Raw genomic sequence first — 21021 nt, forward strand, 5'->3', positions numbered from 1 at the left:
TTGGAAGTTGGGAACGACTAGAACAGGGATGGCGAACCTATGGCACATGTGCTGGAAGTGGCCCGCAGAGGAGAGGTGGGTTTCAGAAGGTTCTGACCAGTTCTGGAGAACCGGTAGCGGAAATTTTGAGTAGTTCGGAGAACCAGTAGTAAAAATTCTGACTGGCCCCACCCCCATCTATTCTCTGCCTCCCGAGTCCCAACTGATTGGGAGGAAATGGGGATTTTGCAGTATCCTTCCCTTGGAGTGGGGAGGGAATGGAGATTTTACAGTATCCTTCCTCTGCCACGCTCACCAAGCGACGCCCACCAAGTGATGCCACACCCAAGCCACACCCACAGAACCGGTAGTTAAAAAATTTGAAACCCATCACTGTTGCAGAGCCATCTGTCTGCGCACTCCAGCCCTCGCCCGTTGCTCTTCCGGGTTCTGCGCACCGGCCAGCTGGTCCGCGCATGCAGGAGTGCCGGAAACTGGAAGATCAGGTGACATGCACATGCGCATTATTATTTTTTGTATTTTTTATTTTTTTATAAAATTTGTATGCCGCCCTATCTCCGAGGACTCAGGGCGGCTCACAACGACAATCGACCAAGCGACTGTTAAAACCAACAAATATACATAAAAAATCAAAAAAGTATTTTAAAAAATTAAAAAATACTACCCCAGCTGGGGGATATAAATAGCCAGGTTTTTAATTCACGGCGGAAGGTATGAAGGTCAGGGGCCAACCGGAGCTCCAAGGGAAGTTGACCTCACGTTGACCTTGAATGCAAGTCCTTCCATGGATGGAGACCTTGTTTTCTGGACAACTTGACTTAGAATAACTGGCCAACGCTAACCTTGAAGGGAGTGTAGTTTGACTTCCCAATCTATTCCACAGCCTTGGCAATTTTTTCTGGTGGTCTCCCATCCCTTCCTATGGAGCTCTGACCTTGCTTAGCTTTTCAAGATCTCCCAGGATTGGGAAGATGCCATCTCCGAATCACACGTAAGCTTTGACGGGTGTTTTGAGCTGAATCAAGGCATCATCCCAACGGTGGTTTGACCATCTCTTGTAATGGCATCTACGGAAAGGGGCACTCCCCCCACCCCACTTTTGAAGCACACCTTGCAGTGGGCTTTCTAATTGCCGCAGCTGTGACAAATGCCTCCCAGCCCTTCCTCCACCCTCCACCCTGTGTGCCCCTCCCCTTCACCCGCGGTCGTGCCTGACCGGCCTTTTGCCCCCTTGTGTGAGAGAGAGATTTTCTCCCCGGACAGGCCAAGCTTTCCATCCCCCGCTCTCCTCCGTCAAATTAGTGAGTCAGAAGACGTAAGAGAGAGACCACTGCTGCTAATTTGTACATTAACTGGTTCTGACAGAAATATTTCACAAGTGAAAAAACAGCGAATGCGCCTCAAGAAACTGTGTGGCATCCATACCGCCCGACTTCTGCTTAACCGTTTCAAATGGGTTTCGGGGCTTCGGGAGGAGAAATAATTGCTAGTCTCTCCCCCCTTCTCCTCCCCACTGGCCTTGTCTCACAATTAGCCCTCCCTCAAATGTGGGGGGGAGGGAAGAGAGAGAGGGAGGGAAGGCCGCGTGCGACAATTCCCTCCCCATACACACACACACACTCCATCAGCCTCTAATCTCTGGTTTTGTCGCGCGTGGATTTGTGAAGCGAAAAGAAGCTTGTGGAGGCAGACGGACCTGAAGAAGTCACGGGGTTGGGATGGATAAGGTCCTTGCCGCTTTGCCTTGGTGTTTCCTAGAGCATCTTTTTTTGGTGGGGAAGGGGCTCTGTCTGGTGTTTGCAAGGGTCCTAAAATTGGGTATCTAGAGCTTGGGGGGAAAAAAGTGGGAAAGGAATAGGGACAAAGATGGCATCCAAAATTGATCAGGGCAGTGTACTTGTGGGACTGCTCTCCCATCCTACTAGGTTAGATAGGGTTGGCACAATAACAGAGTTGGGAGGGGCCTTGGAGGTCTTCTAATCCAACCCCACTGCTCAAGCAGGATGTTGTGGTCCGCCAGCAGCCTACGGAGCTGGCAGCGGAGTCGGACAGCGATGAGGCTGAGGAAGAACATGGGCCAGTCCTGGAGGCTGGGGAAGGCCTGAATGAGGGCTCTGCGTCGGAGGCAGAGATGGGGCCAGGGCCATCGGGGAGTGAGGTGTGGACTCCAGAGCCTCCAGAGACTGATAGGAGTGAGGCAGAGGAACAGGAGGAGCCTGTTCCTAATGCACGCATGAGAAGAACTGCCAGAAGGCAAAAGCAGCTCAAGCCAAGAAGACAACTTGGGAGTAGAGCCAAGAGATGATTGGCCCCTCCCATAAGGCTTAAAACAGACCAGCAACGGCATTTGGGCTTTGCCAGAAAACAACGTTGATAGCTTCGTCTTCTTCTTAGTCTACGTCTTGTGTTTATTTTTGTATCTGTGACTTCTGAACATTTGCCAAGAAAGGCCTTTGGCAGTTTGCCTAATTGGACCAAGGTTTGCGATAGGACTGAGGAATTTGTGTTGGGAGGAATTTGCTTTAATTTAGTTGAACGACGCTGGGAATGAAGTAATTCTCAGCTGTTCGAATAAAGTTTATTTGTTTTTTCACTGACTGATTTTCCTACTACTTACTTGGGCCTGGGTCACAACACAGGAGACCTTTTACCCTTCTGGATAAATGGCTGTCCAATTTCTTCTTAAAAACCTTCAGAGATGGAGCACCCACAACTTCTGAAGGCAAGTTGGTTAATTGGTCAGGAAATTCCTCCTCAGTTTTAGGTTGCTTCTCTGCTTGATTAGTTTCCATCCATTGCTTCTTGTCCTGCCTTCAGGTGGTTTGGAGAATAATTTGAACCCCTCTTCTCTGTGGCAGCTCCTCAAATACTGGAAGACTGTTATCATGTCACCTCCTGATCCTTCTTTTCTCTAGATTAGGCAAACTCAATTCCTGCAACCGTTCTTCATATGTTTTAGCCTCCAGTCCCCTAATAATCTTTGTTGCTCTTTTCTTACCTTCCTTAAATGGGGCCACCTGATGAGATCTTGGAGATGCCCCATTCCTGAGGCCACCTCAGCCCATTGGAACACTCCTTTACCTGAGATCTGAGGGCTCTCTACCCCTTTAGTCTTCCAGATGACCATGAGGGTGAGCTAGAAAACTGTTTATTATTATTATGTTACTTCATGTTTAGTTTTTTTTTTAAAAAAAGATCTCACTATTATTTTATAAACGGCTCAAGGCAATGAGCGTATCTAATATTCCTTCCTCCTCCTATTTTCCCCACAACAACAATAGTTTCTACTTCGGTGCCTTCATCCTTAGAGACCAAACTGGCTCTCTTGTCACCACGTTTTTATGATTTATTTTTGTGTGTGTGTGAGCTACTTACAGATTTTATGAGGTAGGCAGCCATAGAAGTGTGAAGTGTTAATGTCACTTTATAAGGCTTGGTAAGGCCACACTTGGAATCCTGCATTCAGTTTTGGTCGCCACAAAGTAAAAAGGATGTGGAGACTCTAGAAAGAGTGCAGAGAAAAGCAACAAAGAGGATTAGGGGACTGGAGGCTAAAACATATGAAGAACGGTTGCAGGAACTGGGTATGTCTAGTTTGATGAAAAGAAGGACTAGGGGAGACATGATAGCAGACTTCCAATATCTCAGGGATTGCCACAAAGAAGAGGGAGTCAAGCTATTCTCCAAAGCACCTGAGGGCAGGAGAAGAAGCAACGGGTGGAAACTAATCAAGGAGAGAAGCAACCTAGAACTAAGGAGAAATTTCCTGACAGTTAGAACAATGAATCAGTGGAACAACTTGCCTCCAAAAGTTGTGAATGCTCCAACACTGGAGGTTTTTAAGAAGATGTTGGATAACCATTTGTCTGAAGTGATGTACTAGTGGTGTACTAGTGTACCCCCCGAAGCAGGGGGTTCTAAAAGACCTCCAAGGTCCCTTCCAACTCTGTTATTCTGTTCTGCTCTGCTCTGCTCTGCTCTGCTCTGCTTCTATTCTATTCTATTCTATTCTATTCTATTCTATTCTATTCTATTCTATTCTATTCTATTCTATTCTATTCTATTCTATTCTATTCTACAGTCGTATGAGGTAGGCAGCCATAGAAGTTCAGTAAATAAATAAATATGTTCAAGACAGTGAACATATCTAATATTCCTTCCTCCTCCTATTTTCCCCACAACAGCAATGGTTTTTACCTCAGTGCCCAAACTGAGGGACCAAACTGGCTCTTTTCTCACCACGTTTTTATGGATTTTTTTTGTGTGTGAGCTACCTTATCGTATGAGGTATGCAGCCACGGAAGTCTGGTTAAATACATATAAATAAATTAAATGCATAAACAAATTAAATGCATAAATAAATCGGAGGACTCATTCCTTGATGGCTGGTGTTTCATGTTATCATTCAATGTTGCTTGTTTCAGTGAGGGATGACTTAAGGATTTGGAAAGGGAAAGAAAACTTGAAATGTTTGGATTTGGGAAAAGTGGAAGATATGCTTGCCATTGTCACTGAGGTGGTGGTGATGGTGGCACATGAGATAGGGGGCCACAAATACAGATTGTCCTTGATTTACGGCCACAATTGAGCCCCAAATTTCTGTTACTGAGACGGTTCTTGAGTGAATTTTGTCCCATTTTACATCCTTTCTTTCCGCAAATTGTTAAGTGAATCACTGCAGTTGCTAAATTGGTAAGACGGTTGTTAAGTGAATTTGGCTTTCCCATTGATTTTTCTTGTCAGAAGGGGTTGTGGCCCGTCAGTGGCCTGTGCAGCTAGTAGCTGATTCTGACAGCGAGGAGGCTGGTGTGCTGCGCCAGCAGCCTGTGCAGCTGGCGCTCGAGTCGGACAATGAGGAGGCTGGAGAAGATGTGGTGCCAGAGGCAGGGATTCAGCCAGGGCCTTCAGAACCTCCAGAAGCTCCCTCAAGTGAAGAGGATGAAGAGGAGGAGCCTCTTTTCGATACACGGGCGCGCAGAGCTGCCAAAAGGCAGGAGTGGCTCCTCAGGAGGAGGTCTCCTCAAGAGTAAGGTTTGGGGCTAATTGGCCACTCCCTTAGCCTATTTAAGGAGGAACGCCGACTGAAGCAATTTGCAGGGAACAACTTCGTTCACATACCTTGGTATCTTGTCTTGCTTATCTTATCAGCTTCCTGAAAATTGCTTCTGGGCATTCTGCCAACCGTAGTAAGCTGTCAGTTATTCTTTGAATTCTTGGCGGCTGTTAATGCAGTTAATTAACAGCCATTGTTGTAAAAGACTGGTTTATTTAGTAAAGTAAGGTTTGAACGGACTTTCCTGCGTTCTTTGGGATCTGTAGCTGGAGCAGAACAGAAGGTCGCAAGAGGGGATCACGTGACCTCAGGGCATTGCAACCGTCATAAATATGAACCAGTTCCCAAGCATCCTAATTTTGTTCATATGACCATGAGGATGTTGCAACAAAAATGTGAAAAATGATCGCAAGTCACATTTTCAGTGCCTTTGAAACTTCCAACGGGCGCTATATGAACTGTTGTAAGTCAAGGACTACCTTTACTTTTCTTTGATGTCCTCCATTGTGTGGTAGATATGTAGGAATCTTTACAGAAGTGAAGACGGAGCTTTCCCACAGGATTTTGAGGATTAATGGCTCTGGCCATGAAGTTGAAGTTGGCGCTAGAGTTATCTATTATTATTATATATATTTTTTTCTATATGTGTTTGGATTTTATTGCCTGCCTTTCTTTTTAATTGTACTCAAAACTGCTGAGCGTGCTGTTATGTCCGGCTAACGAAGAAATAAGTCATGATGTATGCTGCTTGCTTTCAGCTTAATTTGTTGTGGGAGCCCAGATGTTACGCTTTGTAGACTGAAACAAGCCTTGTTCTTTGGAACAAGATATGAGCCCCACTAATTTAATTTAATGATCGATGAAATGATCTGCAGTTTTTGTAGCCCACCCAAGTCTATTTAGCCTGTGAGTGGGACACAACAGGATTAAAAAGTGAAATAATCCAGAAAATCTCTCTCTCTCTCTCTCTCCGTCTCTCTCATTTATCTATCTATCTCTACCATCTCTCTCTGTTTCTCATCTATCTATCTATCTATCTATCTATCTATCTATCTATCTATCTATCTATCTATCATCAATATCTATCTATCTATCTATCTATCTATCTATCTATCTATCTATCTATCTATCTTTCATCAATATCTATCTATCTATTTATCTACAGTATCTACCTATCTATCTATCTATCTATCTATCTATCTATCTATCTATCTATCTACCTACCTACCTACCTACCTACCTACCTACCTATATTTATCTATCTTTCATCAATATCTATCTATCTATTTATCTACAGTATCTATCTATCTACCTACCTACCAACCTACCTACCTATATTTATCTATCTTTCATCAATATCTATCTATCTACTCTACTCTACCTACCTACCTACCTACTACTTACGTCTGTCTGTCTGTCTGTCTGTCTGTCTGTCTGTCTGTCTGTCTATCTATCTATCTATCTATCTATCTATCTATCTATCTATCTATCTATCTACCTACCTACCTACCTACCTACCTACCTACCTACCTACCTACCTATCTATCTATCTATCTATCTATCTATCTATCTATCTATCTATTATATCTATCTATCTATCTATCTCTATCTCTATCTCCTACTAGTATCTCTACACTGCTTATATTTGAGGGAAGGACTAGGGGTGACATGTTAGCAGTGTTCCAATACTTGAGATGCTGCCACAAAGAAGAGGGGGTGGGTCAACCTATTCCCCGAAACATCTGAAGGCAGGACAAGAAGCAACGGATGGAAGCTTGTTAAAGAGAGATCCAACCAAGAAGCCAGGAGAAATTTTCTGACAGTGAGAACAATCAATGGAGTAGTTTGCTTCCCAGAGTTGTGGGTACTCCATCACTGGAGGTTTCCAAAAATAGATTGGGCAACCATTTGACAGGGATGACATAAGGGGGTTGGACTAGAAGACCTCCAAGTCCCCTTCCAACCCTATGATTCCATGTTCTTGGATAAGACCTGGCTCTCAAGTAGCCCCTTTCCCCCTTTAGTTTGAACACCTCTGATGGCTGAAGTTCTATGGGAGGTAGGGTAGAAAAACCTGCCATTGTGAAGACATTTGTGTCGGGAGAATGATAGTGAAAGGGACCGCAACCACTGGTGGAATTCAAATTTTTATACTACCGGTTCTGTGGCTGTGGCTTGGTGGGCGTGGTGTGGTGTGGCTTGGTGGGCATGGCTTGGTGGGCATGGCAGGGGAAGGATACTGCAAAATCTCCATTCCCACCCCACTCCAGGGGAAGTATACTGCAAAATCCCCATTCCCTCTCCACTCTTGGGGGAAGGATATTGCAAAATCTCCATTCCCACCCCACTCTGGGGCCAGTATTTGAGGTGGTATTTGCCGGTTCTCCGAACTACTCAAAATTTCTGCTACCGGTTCTCCAGAACCTGTCAGAACCTGCTGAATAGCAACCCTGGCCGCAACTAAAGTTGCATTTCAGTTTGTCCATCTTCTTCTCTTTGTATTCCTTTATCCTTGACCCCCACAGAGTCCTCCAGTCCTTGTCATGGGATGTCAATCTGAGTTTGGGTGAAGCTGAGTAGTTAATTCAGAACAACAGAAACATTAAGAGGCAGAATAATAAAAGTGCAATTAATAGTATAGTTACGCGTTGCTTAAATGCTCCCTGTTGCAATCGTATCAGCTGGACAGAGATGGTCCCGCCGTTGTCTTCTCTTTGATTTATTTTTGCATAATGAACCCGTCATTTAGCGGAATGCACCCATCCTTACCACTTTCAGCCCACATGCCCGGGTTGTATCCGAAAACTGACAATCCTAGTGATCAACATCCAGCCAAGTAAATTCAGCCCTGGAGTTAAAACTCTGATCAGAACCGTAATAATCCACAATGTTGACCTGAGGCAGAAGCCTGGTTCGACAGATGGGCATTGCTACTTGTCCTGAAGGTTGACAGATTTCGGTGATTAGATTCTGGTGAGGGAGGGGGCGAGACAAACCTGCAGCTCAGGGGTACGGATGCAAAACAATAGGATTCGAAATGCTGGCAACCGATAGCAAATCTATCGAGCCAGAATTTTGGGGACGACTCCACAAGAGAAAGTCCAGCGCTTAGTAAAGATGGAGGGGAGATGCGTTTTCAGCACTGGTAAAAACCGGAAAGTTCTAATATTGAAATACATGCAAATATATGCCAATGTTGGGTATATGATTTGCCTAATAGATGCGCGTGACTTGGTGCACTAAACTGAGCTTTTGAGGAAGGGGGGAGAAAATGTTAAGGAACAAAAATAAGGGAGGCACTGAAATACGGAATGGGCAACCCATCCTTAGTTTCTTTTCATGCAATTTTTTGGCCGCGTTTCTTTCTTTCTTTTTTTTTAAATTGTTTTTATTCAATGTTTACATCTTTTAAATCTTAGTTACACTTTTACAGCTTTCCAATACCGGCATTTTAATAATATCCCATTTATCTTTCTATATACATACACCAGTGGTGGATTCTTCCCGGTTCGGCCCGGTTTGGCCAAGCCGGTAGCGGTGATGATATAATGTCACCGAACCGGTTCTCTTTGTCCGGGAGCTGGGCCCTCCCGCCTGCCCCTGTGTTATTCCTACCTTTTATTTCTTCTTTTTTAGCCCAGCTGATAGGTGCGGCAGAGTGGATTGCCGCATCTCAGCTGGGCAGATTCGTAACGCGCTTGTACGGAGCGCAAGTTTGGCACACATGCGAGCGAAGCAAGCATTTGTGTGGCGATCGCACACGAAGCGCATGCACAAAGAGAACCGGTAGTAAAGCTGGTTGGAACCCACCACTGACATACACCAGTGGTGGGTTCCAACCGGCGTTACTACCGGTTCTCTTTGTGCACACGCTTCGTGCACAATCTCCAAGAATCCTAAGGTACAACACTTAATGATAGTCATAGGGTACAATTAAGTAATCAAATCATACTAGGAAACAATCAATATAAATCGTAAGGATACAAGCAGCAAAGTTGCAGTCATACAGTCATAAGTGGGAGAAGATGGGCGACAGGAACGATGAGAAGATTAATAGTAATGCAGACTTAGTGAATAGTTTGACAGTGTTGAGGGAATTATTTGTTTAGCAGAGTGATGGCATTCGGGGAAAAACTGTTCTTGTGTCTAATTGTTCTGGTGTGCAGTGCTCTATAGCATCATTTTGAGGGTAGGAGTTGAAACCGTTTATGTCCAGGGGTCTGTAAATATTTTCCCAGCCCTCTTTTTGACTCGTGCAGTATATAGGTCCTCCATGGAAAGCAGGTTGGTAGCCATTGTTTTTTCTGCAGTTCTAATTATCCTCTGAAGTCTGTGTCTGTCTTGTTGGGTTGCAGAACCAAACCAGACAGTTATAGAGGTGCAGATGACAGACTCAATAGTTACAATGAAAATGGAACACCCAGCATTTCTGAATTCGGTGTTGAAAATTCTTTGATGAATTAGAGCAGGGGTGAAATCCAGCAGGTTCTGACAGGTTCTGGAGAACCGGTAGGGAAAATTTTGAGTAGTTTGGAGAACCAGCAAATACCACCTCTGACTGGTCCCAGAGTAGGGTGAGAATGGAGATTTTGCAATATCCTTCCCCCAGGAGTGGGGAGGGAATGGGGATTTTGCAGTATCCTTCCCCTTGGAGTGGGGTGGGAATGGAGATTTTGCAGTATCCTTCCCCTGCCACACCCACCAAGCCACGCCCACAGAACCGGTAGTAAAAAAAATTTTGAATTTCACCACTGAATTAGAGTTAGAACAGAATAGAGCTGGAAGGGACCTTGGAGGTCTTCTAGTCCAGCCACCTGCTCAAGCAGGAGAACCTATATTATTTCAGATAAGTGGCTGTCTAGTTTCTTCTTAAAATCCTCCAGTGATGGAGCACCCACGATTTCTGGAGAAAAGCTGTTCCACTGGTTAATTTTCTCACTGTTAGGAAGTTTCTCCTCAGTTCTAGGTTGCTTCTCTCCTTGGTTAGTTTCCATCCATTGTTTCTTGTCCTGCCCTCTGGTGCTTTGGAGAATAATTTGACCCCCTCTTCTTTGTGGCAGCCCCTCAAGTACTGGAATACTGCTATCATGCCTCCCCTAGTCCTTCTTTTCTTTAGAGTAGCCAGACCCCAAAATCTGCCAGACCCCAAATGACTTTGCTAGGATCACGCGGTCGTCGTTTTTGCTAGGTTTTCACCAGCAAAGACGGATTTTGCTTGCCTGCCCGATTAAAACGTGGCGTATTTTATTGGCAGTTTGCGAACCAGAATCTTATAAGGGAGGTTTTTGCACTCGTTTTTCTAAACCCAAGTAAGCAGAAAAGCTGGCATGTAGAAAGGAGTTTCTTGGCCTTCAGGAAATGGAAATTTACCATGGGATTTGCCTTATTATTGAATCTGCATTTTTTTTTTTTTTGCTGTTATGAAATTCCAAATGGCTTTGCAGGAGAAATCAAAAATTAGGGATCCGTCTTGCTAACCAGTCAGGTGCTTTGTGAATTCTCTCCTTCCCAGTTGGCTTACTTTTAAGTTTGGCAGGAGGAACTTCTCTGAACCGGAGCTAGCCTCGAAGGCTTTCTTTGCAAGCAAAAAGCTACACCTCCCTCCAGTGTTTTCTGTACGATATAGCAAGTGCAGCCTTGACGTTGGGAAAAAAAAAAAAACCCCAAAAAACCCAGCGAATGCCCAGTGCTAAATGCAACCACAAGACAGGTCAGAACTTGCCTGGTCCTTGATGTTTAGCCAATATTTTTCAAAGCATCGGCAGCAGAACGGAGCAAATATATTTCAAGAGCAACCCGCAGAAAGATCTGAGGGTTTGGGAATCCAGCAATTCCTTCTCTCTGTCTTGCATGATGCCCTTTTATCCCACGCAGGTTTTTCCCCCCCCCCCATGCATCCTACAGGGGGAAGCATCAAGAGACTCAGTGAAACTCAGATTCAGAGAAAAAGGGAGAAATGGACCTGGGGATGGGGGTTGGCTTTGTTTCTGAATACAACGATGAAGTTTAGGGTGGATTTGGTTTGGTGGAGTGGCAGGTGGTTTGGAAGGGAAGCTGCCACAAGCAAAGGCCCTGCTTGGTCTACTCCGGCTTACAAAACTTTGGATGGTTTTTATGATCTGGACTTGAACTTGGACTGATGATTTTTTAAAAATCATCTTGGAGACCTGCACATATCTATGATGGATTTGAAGTATGGTCCTGTGAGATCAGAAGCACAAGAGAGGATTCAAAGGGAAAAAAAAATAGTTGGATCTAAAGTGTCTCTGGAGCAAATGAGGATCTAGTTGGAGATCAGGCAGGGATTCTATGGTACTCTGATAACCGATCGGTCCTAGAGGAGATCAACCCTGACTGCTCTTTAGAAGGCCAGATCCTGAAGAGGAAACTCAAATACTTTGGCCACCTAATGAGAAGGAAGGACTCCCTGGAGAAGAGCCTAATGCTGGGAATGATTGAGGGCAAAAGAAGAAGGGGACAACAGAGAACGAGGTGGCTGGATGGAGTCACTGAAGCAGTCGGTGTGAGTTTAAATGGACTCCAGGGGATGGTAGAGGACAGGAAGGCCTGGAGGAACGTTGTCCATGGGGTCACAATGGGTAGGACATGACTTCGCAATTAACAACAACAACAACTGATAAGGAGGGAGATTATGAGAAGATCCATTAACAGACCAGGATTGAGAGTTCCCTGTGTCAAGTGACTAGGTCGCAGCTGTGGAGGCCAGCTGTGATCATGACTCTGTTGAGGGATTAGAAGAGATCCGTGGTCTTTGGAGGTTGAGGTTGAGGTCCCCAAGATATGATGCTGATTTTTTTATTTGGAAAAGTGGAGTTCAGTGATGAAAATCTACCAATCTGCCAATCACATTTCTAACTTCTCTTTCGTAGAAGGTGCCAGCTATAAGAACTAAAAGTGGGATGAGTTTCCTAGCAAGATTATTTTAGCTATCAAATCCAGTTGATGGACCTGGAGCAATAGACCAACCTGTCTGTTTTATTGCTCTCCATGGTCCTGAATCCAAGAGATTCTCACTAGCAGTGGTGACTGGAAATATGCAGTGTGTCTTGTTCTGACTTCGCTTCAGTTGAAGTCTCTTATTTACTTCAGCCATCACCAAGACCAGGATTTCACCCAATCCCCAGTAATTTACCTTAGATCTTCTTTCCATTCACTGGTGGCGCAGTGAACTAATAGCCTGTTATTATCATCCAGTTGCCTGCAATTACTGCTAGTTCGAATCTCCCCAGGCTCAAGGTTGACTCAGCCTTCCAGCCTTTCTAAGGTAGGTAAATTGAGGACACAGACTGTGGGGGCAATAAGCTGACTTTGTATAAATATACAAAAGGATGAAGGCTATTGCTTAATGCATTGTAAGCCGCCCTGAGTCTCCGGAGAAGGGCGGCATATAAATCAAATTTTAAAAAAAAATTACCATCAAACAAATGGATAGAATCGAGATCAGGTGAAAAGTTACTACTGCTTTGTAAAGCCTTAGTAAGACCGCATGAAGAACGGTTGCAGGAACTGGGTTATGTCTAGTTTAATGAAGAGAAGGACTAAGGGAGACATGATAGCAGTATTCCAATATCTCAGGGGCTGCCACAAAGAAGAGGGAGTCAAGCTATTCTCCAAAGCACCTGAGGGCAGGACAAGAAGCAAAGGATGGAAATTAATCAAGGAGAGAAGCAACCTCGAACTAAGGAGGAAATTCCTGACAGTGAGAACAATTAATCAGTGGAACAACTTGCCTCCAGAAGTTGTGGATGTTCCAACACTGGAGGATTTTAAGAAGAGACAGACAGCCATTTGTCTGACATGGTGTAGGGTCTTCTTCTTGAACAGGATGTTTGACTAGAAGACCTCCAAGGTCCCTTCCAACTCTGCTATTTTGTTAAATCCCATGTGAGGAACTAACAGGGACTCCTCCCAAGCAGAGGAGGAGTTAAGTAGATCTGGGAAGAGGCAACCCAGCCTAGAGATGGAGGTCATGGGAAGGGAATAGCCTCCACCTGAATTGGCTTGCTATAATTCAGCCTTCCTTTTGCGGTTTTTAAGGGTGTCTCTACTTTACTCTAGCATTAATGGGGTCTTCCAGAAATCCTTGTGGATTTCATGCTTCTTGAATTTGCCTGCTAGGTGGACCTTGTCAACCATATGGTTGATGTTTCATCATGGATGGATTGACATTCAATAAGAGCACTGGAAGAGTTGGTTGGGGGGGGGAAACAAAGCAGAAGAAGGTTACATTCAAGGGATTATCCCCCAAAATGAAACAAAAGGTCATGAGGCTGTTAGCAGATTGGCACTTCCAGTATCAAAATAGACCCTCAGCTCATCTGCTTCCATGCCGGGTGAAAGCAAAACCCTCAAGAGGAAAGCATGGTAATTTATGGAGCAGTTAATCCAGCAGAGAATATGGTCGTGCCAGTCAAGCAATGCAAATTGATGCTGACAAACTCCGAAAGGCTGAGCCCAGAGGGTGCAGAAAAGAACAAGTTAATTTCCTTCCTCTTGCGGTATGGTTTCTTTCATCCGTGCGCGGAGATCATTGTTGCTGCTAACCACTCGATGGGTTTTGGATTGGCAGGTTGGGAGGGAAGCAAGGGGATCTTAGTCCCACTTTAGAAAACCTTGGTAAGACCTCACCTGGAATACTGGCATCCGGTTTTGGTCACCACAATATAAAAAAAAGATGTTGAGACTCTGGAAAGAGTACAGAGAAGAGCAATGAAGATGATTAGAGGGCAGGAGGAGAAAACGTACAAAGAATGGTTGCATGCTTTGGGTATGGTTAGCCTAGTGACATCTTAGTTAGTCTTAGAAGGCCAGATCCTGAAGAGGAAACTCAAATACTTTGGCCACCTAATGGGAAGGAAGGACTCACTGTGTCAGGTTTCGTTGCTATCTTAAATAAACTTCATTTTCAAATGCAAAGTCTCTAATGAATCTTTTTTTTTATTTAAGGATAGAGAACGACATTTCTGAACTCTTTTGCAGCCAAACTGGCCCCTCCAACACCCTCCCCTTCCGCTCTCCAACCCCAATGTCCCATTGGCCATCATGCAGATCCATCTCTTCGTCCCAGCACGTTCTTTCACAGGAATTTGCCCCCCTCCCTCCGTCACCCAGGTAACCTTATCTGCTGTATGCAGGTAAAAGTTCATCTCAGCAATAAATCAACGCTTCTTCTCTTTCATTTATTCCAATCATGTCAGCGCTGGAAAAGAGCCTAATTTGGAACACTGACACACTGGAGAAGAGCCTAATGGTGGGAACTATTGAGGGCAAAAGAAAAAGGGGACGACAGAGAATGAGATGGCTGGATGGAGTCACTGAAGTAGTAGGCATGAGCTTAAATGGACTCCAGAGGATGGTAGAGGACAGGGAGGCCTGGAGGAACGTTGTCCATGGGGTCGCGATGGGTCGGACATGACTTCAAAACTAACAACAACAACAACAACAACATGATATTTCTTTTGGAGTCCTGGCTCCAGCAGAGCCCCACAAGACGTGGGAGCAATGTTCTGCCATAAGAAGAGGTTGCGGTTTGCTGTGCTCCTGGTAGGATGCGATTTCTTCCCAGAGACGCTGCCAAGGCCTTGCCAGTGACCTGCACCGCGATCGGTCCCACTTAGCCAGTGAAGTGAATCACTGACTCCTTAAACGGGTTCTGCGGCGACAGACTTAATCGAGTCCCCCACATCGGAGCCAGGAGGCTGATGCGAAGTGACAGCAGACCCACGCAGCGCTCTCTGAATGCAGCTGCTTGGGGCGATCACCAGCGCGTTTCTCTCCACGGCAGAGAGCGAGTGTGGGGGGGGGAGGGAAACGGCTCTGGCCTTCCTCCTTGCTGGAACCGTTATCTACCTAAGTGAAAAGAAGGATGGGAACCCACCCACCCCTCTTCGTTAGCCTCACACACTCCCGTGCAAGGAAGGAGCAAGGTCTGTGGACCTGCCGAGGTAGAATTGTTGACCGCTGTCTGGGTGACATTTTGACGTGGCCAAAAAATCACCCGCATGCCTGGGAAATTATCCACACCCTCCGGTTTCTCTCGTCCCAGGCTCCCTTGTCTTTTTAATTTGGTTTCGTTTGTTTGTTTGTTTTTTAAGCCCCCATTTCACTCACCCATTAAGCCAGCAGGGAATGGTATTTAGGAGACGCAGCGAAGATGCTAATGGTGCAACTTTGCAATTAATCCTTGAGGGGCCTTGGATGCTTGCTTTGACAGTGAAGAATTCAATGGAAATAGATGAGGCGAATTTCCCCCACCCCCACCCCCACCCTTGTTTGCATGCAGGACCCCATGTAACAGAAGCTTAGCTCTGGCTGGATAGTTATTTATCGTTTATTTCTTAAATTTATATGCTGTCCATCCCACCATCAGGCAAGTCTATTCCAACACTTGGAAAATCTGGAATGAAGGGCTAAGGGAATGGCAGGAATAGAATAGAATAGAATAGAATAGAATAGAATGGAATGGAATGGAATGGAATGGAATGGAATGGAATGGAATGGAATGGAGTATGGAAAAAGAATGGAAGGGAAGGGAAGGGAAGGGAAGGGAAGGGAAGGGAAGGGAAGGGAAGGGAAGGGAAGGGAAGAGAAGAGAAGAGAAGAGAAGAGAAGAGAAGAGAAGAGAAGAGAAGAGAAGAGAAGAGAAGAGAAGAGAAGAGAAGAGAAGAGAAGAGAAGAGAAGAGAAGAGAAGAGAAGAGAAGAGAAGAGAAGAGAAGAGAATTATTTATTGGCCAAGTGTGAGTGGACAAAAAAGGAATTTGTGTTTGGTGCATACTCTCTCAATGTACATAAAAGAAAAAAAATACATTTATCAAGAATCATAAGGTACAACACTTAATGATAGTCATAGGGAACAAATAAACAATCAAATCATACTAGGAAACAATCAATATAAATCATAAGGATACAGGAATAAGTTACAGTCATGCAGTCATAAGTGGGAGGAGGTGGGTGATAGGAACGATGAGAAGATTAATAGTAATAGTAGTGCAGACTTAGTGAATAGTTTGACAGTGTTGAGGGAATTATTTTTTTAGCAGACTGATGGCGTTCGGGAAAAACCTGTCCTTGTGTCTAGTTGTTCTGGTGTGCAGTGCCCTATAGCATTGTTTTGAGGGTAGGAGTTGAAACAGTTTATGTCCAGGATGCGAGGGGTCTGCAGATATTTTCCCAGCCCTCTTTTTGACTCGTGCAGGATACAAGTCCTCCATGGAAGGCAGGTTGGTAGCCATGGTTTTTTCTGCAGTAGGGAGGAAAATAGTGGGGAAGAAAATGCAATAAACCCCAAAGGAAACAATAAGACCAAACACTTCCTAACCAGCAATCAACATCCCTATGAGCAGAGACTACAATTAACACTAGACCAGGGGTGAAATGCTCCCGGATTGGACCAGATTGCCTGATCCGGTCGTGATTTTTCCCTGTGGTTTGGTGATCCGGTAGTGATTGTTGTCCAGGTGTCATTACTTCCTGGTTTTAACCAGGAAGTAATGTTTTTTTACCTTCTGTGCATGCGCAGAAGGTGTGCGCATGCACATGACATGTGTGCACATGTACATGTGAAGCAAGTGCGTGCGTGCAACGTGTGCGCTTCCAAACCGGTAAGGAAGGTAAGTAGATTTCACCCCTGCACTAGACCAACAATCAAGTAAACAATATGTTGTGGCATGCCGGTGGATCTTGCAGCAGATTCAGACAGTGAGGAGGTTGGGGAGGAACATGGGACAGTCTTGGAGTCTGGCGAAGGCTCTGATGAGTGCTCTACATCGGAGGCAGAGAGGGGGCCAGGGCCGGATTGCAGTTTCCAACTGCCTTCGGAGTCGGACATCAGTGAGACAGATGAACAGCTGGAGCCTGTTCCCAGTGTGCGCATGTGCAGAGTTGCCAGACGAAGGGAACAGCTAAGGAACAAGGGTCGACTTGGGAGTAAAGCCACAGGTGGACAGTGAATGGCCCCTCCCAGAGGGAATAAAGAGGAGCGAATGGGGAGGGGACTTTGCAGGAGACAATTAGTTCAATTCATTAGAGTGAAGATCTGTTCCTGACTTCTTGCCAAGTATTGTCTGCTACAGACTGTCGTTTGGAAGATATCGGCCTGGCAGCTCTCCAAGCCTGAAATCTCTTGAAAGACTGTTGGTCAGGACTTTGCTGGAGAGGAATTTCCCTTTAAACTAAATAAAAGGGGTTTTATCGGGATGAGGAATCGGCTTCGTGCTTTTGGGAAGCCTAGGTCAGAACACAATACCCGAATCAAGGAACTACCCACACAGTCGAACAAGCTGACAGTAAAGGACAGCCTAATCAAGGAACTACCAGGAATACTTCCTGACTAGTATACAAAAATAAGAACAAGCTCCACACTCTTCCTAACACTGATGATATTACCTAGTTTGGTAATGAAATATCTGCATGAAAACCACCAAGCTCAGAGAGCACCAAGAACCTCACAAGAGAACTTCCATTTTCCATACCTTTCCTCAGAAGTGAAAGGTAGAAGAGGCAGTTTTTTTCTCTCCCCTGATGCCTGGTTCAGTGGTGGGTTCCTCCCGGTTCCGCCCAGTTCCGCCGAGCTGGTAGCGGTAACGATATGACATCACTGAACCGGTTCTGCCCTCCCCGCCCCCCTGCCACCCGTGTTATTCTTACCTTTTATTTGGCCCCACCCCCAATCTATTGCTGCCTCCCGAGTCCCAGCTGATGGGCTAGAAGGAAAAAAAGTGTTTAAACTCTTGCCGCGGGGCTTCAAAGGGCCGCCTTACAGCTGATCAGTATTAAAAGGCAGTGTGGTGGTAGACCGGTGCCTCCAAAAACAAATGAGTAGACCGGTGCCTGCAAAAATAAATGGGTAGACCAGTGCTTCCAAAAACAAATGAGTAGACCAGTGCCTGCAAAAATAAATGGGTAGACCAGTGCCTCCAAAAACAAATGAGTAGACCGATGCCTGCAAAAATAAATGGGTAGACTGGTACAGCTCTCCAAGCAGTTAAAAGCCTGGTAGACCAGTACCTCTGCTAAATCCTAAAGAATTGTCACATGACCATTAAGCCATGCCCACAAAATAAGCCACGCCCACAGAACCAGTAGTAAAAAGTTTTAGAACCCACTCCTGGCCTGGTTGTATTATTTATTGAAGCCTTCATCACTAGAAGATGTTTGGACTACCCGATCCAAAACTCTTAGCCCATATCTGCCGAGGCTGGCTCAAGATTCTGGGAGTTGTAGTCAGGGCCTCAAACGAGGAAGGCCTCCTTTGACTTAGGTTGAGATGTGGGAGCCACGGGACTTGTTTTCTGCATGCAAAATTTACATTTGGTTTTTGGCTGTATAATATTCGGGTTCGACACCTTCCGAAAATGATGGTTTCCAATGGTTTTTTTCTTGATAGCCCTTTTCATTCAAGTCATTCCTACTCACTCAGGCATCTGTTATGCCCTAAGAAGCTATTGAAGATTCCTGCCTGTTGATCTGTCAGTTGTCTGACTAATGGGAGACCAATATCGCTTAAGCAGTAATCAATTTCCCCTCTCGGCTATCGTCGTAATTTCTTCCAATTTTGATAAGCCCGCCTTTCAACATAGCAACCTGCCTTCTCTGCTTAATGTTGGCTATTCTGACATATTAGGACCGTGTTTTCCTCAAACCTTGGCAATTTTAAGATGGGTGGACTTCAACGCAGGGGTGGGCTTCAAAAAATTTAGCAAGGAGTTCTCTGCCCTGTTGCTGGGTGGGCGTGGCCATGGCCTAGTCGGCCTCCTGCACTATGGCAGGGGTGGGGCGTTTTTGCTCTCCCCGGGTTCTGGAGGCTTTCTTCGAGCCTCCGGGAGGACGAAAACGGCCTCCCCAGGCTCCGGAGGCCCTCTGGAGGCCGGAAACGGGCCTGTTTCTAGCCTTCCCAAACTTCCAATAGGCCCATTTTTTGCCCTCCCCGAGCCTCTGCACGTGCCCTGCATTTATCTGCATCCAAAATGGGCCGCATGGAGACTCCTGGGAGAGGCAGAGTGGGCGGGGCAGAGCCAGCCAGGAGTGGGATTTGTGAGTTCTTCAAACTGCACAGAATCTTAGCTAGAGGTTCTCCCGAACCCGTGCGAACCCCCAGTAGCCCACCCCTGCTTCAACCCCCCAGACTTCCCCAGTCAGCCAGCCACTTGGGTGTTGAAGTCCATCTATCTTAAAGTTGCCAAAAGTTGAGAAATGCTGCATTAGGGAGCCATTCTCTGCAAGGTTTGGACTTCAACACTTTTGACACACACACACACACAAAAAACCCTTAGTGTTTACAATCACTGACAGCAGAAACTGCCTGCGGCAAGGTTCTAGGGGAAGTCACAAATAACCAATTCTTTGCGTCCTCGCTGCCCACAAGACTGAATGGCTGCAGGGTTCAGAAATGGACTCTCAAGTTTTCAGTGTCTTGCTTATCTCCGATATTCCACTTGATTGCTTATCACTTACAGTGACATCTAGTAAGTCCGAGAAACAAGCATGCTGGCTTTGGAAGCAGAACAGGGGAAAAACAAGAGTCCTACAATAAAAATGCATTCATGGCTTGATTCTGGTAACCCTAACACCGATAACCACAGGCTGTATCAACGGGTTAAATAATAAATGTTTTAATTCATTACCTGGTTCTGAAGGATCCCGTTTTCTGAGGCTGCACAGTAGTTTTTGAACCATGATCTAATCAGGTGGGCTGGATTTATATTTTTTACTACTGGTTCTGTGGGCGTGGCTTATTTTGTGGGTGTGGCTTGATGGTCATGTGGCAATTCTTTAGGATTTAGCAGAGGTACTGGTCTACCGGGCTTTTAACTACTTGCAGAGCTGTACTGGTCTACCCATTTATTTTTGCAGGCACTGGTCTACTCATGTATTTTTGCAGGCACTGGTCTACCCATTTATTTTTGCAGGCATTGGTCTACTCATGTATTTTTACAGGCACTGGTCTACCCATTTATTTTGCAGGCACCGATCCACTCATTTGTTTTTGGAGGCACCGGTCTACCACCAAACTGCCTTTTACCACTGATCAGCTGTAGGGCGGCCCTTTGATGCCCCGCGGCAAGAGTTTAAACAGTTTTTCCTTATAGCCCATCAGCTGGGACTCAGGAGGCAGCAATAGATTGGGGGTGGGGCCAAATAAAAGGTAAGAATAACGCGGGGAGGTGGGGGGGGCGGGGGGCGGGGGGGGCAGAACCAGTTCGGTGATGTCATATCGTCATCGCTACCGGTTCAGCAGAACCGGGCTGAACCGGGAGGAACCCACCACTGGTGCAAGTCGTTCCTGACTCTAGGGGGCGGTGCTCATCTCCGTTTCAAAGCCGAAGAGCCAGCGCTGTCCGAAGACGTCTCCATGGTCATGTGGCCGGCATGACTCAACGCCAAAGGCACACGGAACGCTGTTCCCTTCCCACCAAAGGTGGTCCCTATTTTTCTATTTGCATTTTTTACCTGCTTTCGAACTGCTAGGTTGGCAGAAGCTGGGAAAAGTCACGGGAGCTCACCCCGTTATGCGTCACTAGGGATTCGAACAACTGAACTGCCGACCTTTCAATTGACAAGCTCAGCGTCTTAGCCACTAAGCCACCACGTCCCAACCATGTGTGTCTTAGTTGGTGTGTTTTGTTTTGAATTAGTTTGGACTACACTGAGAATGAGTTAATTCTCAGCTGTTCTAATAAAATCTGTTTGTTTAGAACTGATTGAGTCTGATAATACCTACTTGGGCCTAGGTCACAACAAATACCACCTCTGCTTGAAACCCCGATATTTGCATTTGGTTATGAGAAACATTAGAAAGGTAATAAATATAAGTGAATTGTAGAGCACTCCTTTTATCCAAGAGACGATGGGGGGGATAGAAACAACCCCCCCTGCTCTTTTACTAAAATTTTAGCAAGCTAAAGCCATCTTTCCATTCTAAAGATACATTATTTGGGACGAATCTAAT

The sequence above is a fragment of the Pituophis catenifer genome, unplaced genomic scaffold, assembly GCF_029215685.1.
Source record: "Pituophis catenifer annectens isolate HBS135680 unplaced genomic scaffold, rPitCat1.0.hap2 SCAF_16, whole genome shotgun sequence".
Classification (NCBI taxonomy): domain Eukaryota; kingdom Metazoa; phylum Chordata; class Lepidosauria; order Squamata; family Colubridae; genus Pituophis; species Pituophis catenifer.